This window comes from Malaya genurostris, chromosome 2 (assembly GCF_030247185.1).
Source record: "Malaya genurostris strain Urasoe2022 chromosome 2, Malgen_1.1, whole genome shotgun sequence".
In the NCBI taxonomy this organism is placed as follows: domain Eukaryota; kingdom Metazoa; phylum Arthropoda; class Insecta; order Diptera; family Culicidae; genus Malaya; species Malaya genurostris.
This window is the reverse complement of record NC_080571.1, coordinates 264,411,922-264,419,215: the sequence shown is the minus strand read 5'-3', so window position 1 is coordinate 264,419,215 and position 7,294 is coordinate 264,411,922. Positions and strand designations below refer to the sequence as shown.

The following is a 7,294-nucleotide window of genomic DNA, read 5'->3' as shown; positions in this document are numbered from 1 at the left end:
CTACATGTAAACAAATCCAAACTCGCTACGGAAAAATATATAGTCATCCTTTTCGAACAGCGGCACCAGTGTCCTGGTCACGTTCGGCAACGATTCGGTTCTCTGTTTTGATTCTTACTGCTCGTGAGAATCTACTGACGAGTCTGTGAGAGTGAGAATTTTCCCACCGGCACTTAGCTGTTCGGCTGAAGACGAAAAAATGGAGGGATGTGCGAGAATCAACAATGGATGGATGGATGGAGTCGCTCATCGTTTTTCCACCAGTACGCCGGTAGCGAACATCCGAATCACCACCCACCACTCACGTGGTAGCTGTCTTCGGAGGACTTTATCTCCTGTCAGAAGGGGATGCTTTGCAATATTGCTGGCAGAAATTCAGTTTGATACGAAGTCTCGTTCAGTGCGGTTGATTAAACGTGAACGTTGACGTCGGGCTGAACCTGTCGATTCGTGGTTTATGTAGAACGATAAGACGGTGTGTGGGCAATAAATCCGGTCGGCGGTCGTTTGCGCGCTTAAGTTCACAGTGATAACTGTTTGACAGTTTCCTAAGGATAGTTCTTCAAGTAAGAGGCAGATGCTTCCGTGCCGTTCCGTTTCGTTCCGCTCCGTTCGAATGATGGTGGAATGATTAACCGTTGAAGGTTTTGCAGGATGCGCTGCACAGGTTTTTCCCGCTCGTTTTCAAACAAAGAACGCCAATGAATGGACGGCTTATGTGCCAAAGAACGATAGTTTAGCCGGGTTGTTTGAACGGATTGAATTCACTGGTGTCTGTTCTGGTTGTGATAGGACACTTTCAGGGTGCCGCACTAAGAATAACGTGTGATGATTGCCACAGTGAGGGTGATTTCGGTGTATTGAACGTTGAAAGTGAAGTTTCCGTCAGCTGTACGAATCAGATGAGCATCGCGGAGTGAAGTGTTAATTGATCTTTTTTCTAAATTCATTGAATTGAAATTAAAGGCAGAATGCTGGTACTTGAGCGATCGTTTAATTTACTTCCTTCGGTATCAACGGTGCAATTATATGAATTAATGGGAGCGTTCTGTGTCTTTCCGGGTTTGTTAAATGGGTATTCTATTTATTTTTTTATCTGATTGCGTGACTCAGAAAATGTGCGGATTTTAACCATCGCAGCAAGCTGGCGGACGAAGTAGAAAAACATCGAAAGGAAAGTGCGTGTTTCGGAGTCTTTGAGTTTTCTAATACTCGTATATGGTAGTGGTGAATGATCCTATTGCTGTAACCGAAACGGTTACGAAGATTGTTGTTCCATAACGATAATTGTTATCAAAGATTGTGAGCTAATCATAATGTTTATATTGCCATCGTATGCGCGCTAGTTTCATTTCGAACGATGATAGTTTGAAGAACTATCGAAATTGAGGAAAGCGACTATAATTCGGCGTTGTCACGTAACTTCAGAGTTTGTTTTGACAGTTGAATCGAAATAATCGGTTACACGCAAACAAAGCAATCTAAAACGGATCACGAAGCAAAACTAAGGTGAGTTTCTTTTCCAAGGAGGATGTTGCTGTGGAAGATTAGGGGACAGTAATTTGGTGGAGTATTTCAAACTACTGAACTGGTTTTTTAATTCGAACGGTGTTTTGTAAATGAATTGTTTAAAAAAAGTATCAGTATTTTCATGATGTGAATGGGCTATATAGTCTTTTAAAAAGAGCTGATAGATTTCTAAAGTCCGCTCACAAGAGCAGAAAATGAGGAAAAAAGATGTAAATGATGCAATGATCTGATCATTGATTATTGCATCACTTTTTATCGGAATATTTTTATAATATTTTGTATCATTATGTCCAACGTCTGTACAGGACTGCCATAATATCTGAGAATATCGCCCTTATTCTGAATAACGACGTATTGATTTTTCGATCGAATGTGGTTCGATCGAATCATAGCTACCTTTGATTTTGCTAGCGTTATGGGGAATACAAATGAAATACGAGAGAAAACACGATACGACGTTATTCAGAATAAGGGCGTATATGAGCACTTTTGACTGTGATCCTTAATTTATTTGATTTTACTAAAACATTATTTTAACTTTTTTTTCGTTTATTTGTATAAAAATGTAAACTAACTTATCGATAACGTGACACACTCGACGATGTCCTATTTAGATTGCGAATAATTGTTGCCAAACGTTTTTTTTTTCAAACAACATTTATTGAAAATACTAATCAAGAATTTTAAAGGAATTTTAGACGAAAATTTAACTTGCCTTGGTACTAGGGAAATGTATCAAATTAAAGTACACTGAAGTCTTTTTTATGCGATTTTACGTACCGCATGAAGAAACCGCATAAAAAAACCGCATAACTCTGAATATTCGCATAAAAAAAACTCATAACTCTGAAACTTCACATAAAAAAAACGCATAACTCTGAAACTTCGCATAAAAAAACCGCAGAAGGGAAACCGCATAACTCCGAAAATTCGCATAAAAAACGCATACTGGCCGCCGCAGAATTTTAACATTTAGGGGTTTTTGGTTTGTACGTAAAGTACATATTTAGTTTCGATTTCTTCGCGTTTCGCCTTCGGCTTATCAGTGTTTAAGCAGTTCAAATTGAACCGCCATCTCCGCCTAACAGTTCAATTTGAACCGCTAAGCAGACGCAAAGTCCACACTATTTATGTGACCCTTTAAAGATATGACACTAGGTGCCATATCCTATCTGACGTCTCGGACGAAAACGAAAAAAAAAAACATTTTCCGAACTTACCAACACTCCAGTTTTCATCCAATATCCCATTTTTAACCAATCGTATCCAAACCTTCAACCTTTAGGACCAGCCAGTTACACTGTTGGGGCAAAGTATGATATTACATCTGAATATTTTTCGTACAGAAGCTCTTATATACAACATTTGTAAGACAGTTACCTCTACTCATAAGACGTATATATGTCGAATTCTTTAAAGGTGTGAAGAAAAATGCTAATGCTAAGTATTGGAAGGAATGTTACCGACGTTAAATAAGTTGACCAAAAGTCTGGATAATTTATATTCGATATAAAATCATATTAAAGGATTTAAATACACTTCTTCAAAGGTCGTCAAACTAAAATACTTCTTCTGTTGGAAGAATTTTTAATAATTTTGCATGTCAAATGAGTTATTATATAAAAAACTAATTCGCACCCTCTCATTCTGTTATTAACGCAGAAGGCGATAGCACCCAGTCGACGTCGTTCTATTGACCAAATGCCTTCATAGAAAGGCATAAGATGGGAACCTGTGGGCATTTAGTTATTTCATACTTTGACGACCTCGAATATACTTCCATGAATTTAATTCAAATGTGGCTTTTTAATTCATTTGTTCAATTTTCAATTTTGTGTTGCTGGCCAACGTTTCGAAGGTACATTTGTTCATTTCCAGGGTATGAAGACTATAAATATCTTTCATGAAATAGGAAGTAACATAGCAAATAATCGGTACGGATAAATTGTAATTGATAGTTTCTGACCACAATCTCTAAGAGAATAAAATTTCCTGAAACTATGTGAAGCCCGACAAAATTCGAGCACTAATAAGTTATTTTAAATATTATATTACTTGATTAATTTTGCGTTCAAATACGTCAAACAATGTAATATAATTATAATATATAATTTCAATACATAATTCCATTTTCAATCTCTTGACAATAGCGTCAAATTTATAAGGTATTCGGTATTTATCGAGAATTCTTGAAGAGTCTAGAAGTTTGTTGCTCAATATGTAGTTGACAAATCCAAGAGGTAAAAATTAAAATTTAGTGTATAAAATATACAATGAAATTGATCTGACATTTTTATAAATTCGTTCGATCATGATATTAACAAAAAAAGTTTGCTAACTTACGTTTTATTGAATACATGATGAAAGACAGTTTTAAAATCGATTTTCAATTATTTGTAAAATGAATTCAACAAATCTAATGTTGAGTGATATTAAATGAATCTCATTCCACTGCTAGGTCGATAGAGCACGTTTCAATTAAATTAGCAATTATTGCGAGACATAAAAAATACATTCAAAATCTAGTGTTTCGATCTGGATGGAATTTCACTAAGATATTTTCCAAAGTTTGTTCCTACGAATGTGCAATGAAAAAATTTTGTCCAGTCCCAACTTTGTATATAATTAAAAGAAAGGTTATAAAGACATTTTTTTCCTGGAAGTAGCGGTTCTCGAGATATTTGGGAATGAAACATAAATAACTCAGAAGTTGTTATTCGAGTGTACACGAAGGATTGTTCTATATAGTCTCTATGCATGTCTTTCAATGAACACAAAAAGCTACTCTGCATTCTATTGTTATCCAAAATTCATCTGGACTGTTTTTTAAAAAGACAGAACTTTTGTTTTATTATTCTTTTTTTCAAATGGTTACAGTCGAACAACGACAAATCCTACAAAAACATGTTGCACTAGTGATTTTCTCAAAATCAGTTAAATTTTCAGTTAAAAATATTGAAAAAATCTATACCAAGCCTTGCACTGAAAAAATTGATTTAATTAATTCAAAGTCGATTTTAAATAAAATTTTTGATTTTAAATAAATTTTTAAAATAACATTTTTAGTTTTGTTGAAATTTTATCCCAAGAAAGGTAATTATGTTCTCTACCAACCGTTTATACATTGCAAGATCGGCACTTTTAAGAAAAAAAGTGTTTAAAACAAAAAAAATTCTTTCTCACTGTTTTTCCAAACCTAATTGAACGTCAAGGATTCAATGGAACTCAATTTGTGAGGAGGTTCTACAGAACACTCTATCGCTAGTTGCTTAATATTTGCAAAAAGTATACTCTTAGAAAAAATGAATCTTACACTTGACGTAACTTCGACCATATCGTAATTTGTTGTATTGTTGACAGAATATTACATCTATTAGCACGTAAAAATAAATTTTGTGTCTGTTCAGATGGAAATTTTAGCTTCATTAGCTGTAAAGTCATTTTTACATGTTTTGAATTGTAAGTTTAAGTGAATTGCGACGCTCCTTTTATGGGCATTTATATTGACGTAAATTTACACGATTTCTTCCAAGTGTGTACCTTGAAAAAGTTACATCTTTATAGGTGCACATAAAAGGAGCGTCGCGATTCACTTACATTCACAATACAAAGCATGTAAAGATATGTCGTATCATTAACTACATAGTTAATTTAGCTAAAGTTTACATCGACACAGACTCAAAATTTATTATTACTTGTTAGTAGATGTAATATTATGTCATCACCGAAGAAATAAACGCATGATTGAATTTATGTCAAGCGTAAATTTCATTTTTTCTAAGAGTGTAGACATGAAATAAAAGTTTCCATTTCGCAATGTGTAGACGATTGGTAGGGAACATTTCATCAAAAAATTTTTTTTGTAAATCGAATTAAAATATTTTAAATTAATTTTTTTCAGAGTAGAGCTCGAGTAATTATAATTTCAATATTTTATTTGAAGATTTGACTAACTGAACGCGACAAGTAGAACACCTTTTTGTAGCATTTTTCATTTTTCATGGTCATGGTTATATTTGAAACCATGGATTCCATGGTTATATTAAAAAAAAATGATTGTCCGTCTCCAAAGATAGCCAGTTTTGGAAAAGTGACTTTTCGTGTCAGTCTACGTGCCCAGAAAGTTTCAATAAAATTTGAGATGGAACCGCCAACTCCAAATGCGATCTGGCGCGAAATTCGTTTAATCGAGTCCGGCACGAAAAATAAAGGAACCAACAATTTAAAGCTGATTTAAAAAACATCGTTTTTGATTTGAGTGAAATTTGTCCCAAAATAGGTAATTATTATCACTACTAATTGTTTATATATTACAAGATGGAAACTTTTGAGGGATGCGGTTTTTTGGCTAAAACTTTGTTGGTGCGGTACTGATACTTTGTGGAAATATCCGGCAAATAGCGAAAGAGTATTCTTTAAAATCTCCTCAAGAAGAGAGTTCTATTGGATTCTTGGATGATTATGACTTTAAGTTTTGTTTGCGATGAAGATACACTGAAAAAAAAAATCAGTTTGAATAAGTTAGAGTTCGGGACAAAATTACATCAAAATCATAAATGGTGTTTTTTTCTTGTTAAGACGAAGAGCCGTCTTGAGCTAGTTTTAAATTTGATCAGTATCTAATGGGTAAAACCAGATTGGGAAAATGATATGTGAATGCAAGTATGTAATGAAAACTACGAAAATGTTACCACGAAGTCGGGACTCGAATCCGAGGAAATTGTTTTGCGACACCCTTCAACCCTGCACATGAAAAACCCTAAAGAGAAAGCCTGATTGACTAGAAGGACCAAGCATGCTTCGCTTTACCTGGCCGCCACATTATTCAATTATAGTTCTATATCTATGGAAACCCAGCCAACAGAAAAAAACACACATCGTGTTACAAGTCTATCCTCGCTATTCTGCTTTGCCGCCAGCCACTGATTTGAGATCTGAGACTGAAACAAATCATTGAAAGTCAATCGAAGGTTTGATTTATCTTCAATATATTGTGTTCGAGATAACAATCGTACTACATATCAGCTGAGATTTGCATATAAATGATGTCACTGATGTACCCCATAGGCATTAAAAAAGACAAAACATAAACGTCAATATTGTGTGTGGTGCATGTGATTTCTTTAACCGATAAAGATGGTCCAATTTTAGTACATATGTCACGAAACAACTCTCATTAGCTTTTAAAAATCAGCGCAAATTCAAAATTGAAGATGAAAACACTTATGAATGGCTTAAAACTGACTTCATCTGTTATTGTTCTTGTAGCTGAGTCCCTAGTGACAAATATGAACCGCAGTTGGATTCCAATAATTAAATATTGTGATTGTGATTAAATGGTGACTACTTTTTTTGAGTTATCTAATGAAGAAGAAAACTTATAGTTAAACACAACAATTCACTAAAACTGAGACAATGATCTACAGAGCATATACAAAAAGTTTAGTTGGGATTTTCGGAGGATTTATTATAAAAATACTTATCAAGAACAAGGATAGCTTTTTTATCGTATCAAAGAACACTCTGTAGCAACTCTTCACGCGATTCAATCAGTGCCATCATATAGAGACGGATATCATAGCAGCAACAAAAAACCGGCATGGTTCATTTAACATAGAATGGACACCAGTGCGAGAGCGAATTTCTCTCGATGACCTGAGCATCATGAATTAGCACACTGCTGTGGGGATTCTCTCTGAAGCAACAAACGGTCGCTTATTCTCGTTTCGCGATCCGATTCTATATGGGCAGTTGATAATTACGA

The 7,294-nt window shown here is 34.6% G+C and overlaps 1 protein-coding gene across 7 annotated transcripts in view; it reads left to right on the top strand.

Annotated features, from left to right (window-relative positions):
* The first annotated feature begins 336 nt into the window (after positions 1 to 336).
* Positions 337 to 7,294, top strand: part of LOC131429807 (protein amalgam) — a 274,623-nt gene continuing 267,665 nt past the window's right edge. For 6 of the 7 annotated variants that reach the window (XM_058594187.1, XM_058594189.1, XM_058594182.1 and 3 more), the window contains exon 1: positions 337 to 1,509. The gene's annotated coding sequence lies outside the window, so the exon portion shown is untranslated. The remainder of the gene's footprint in view (positions 1,510 to 7,294) is intronic. The other variant, XM_058594185.1, reaches the window with a different exon arrangement.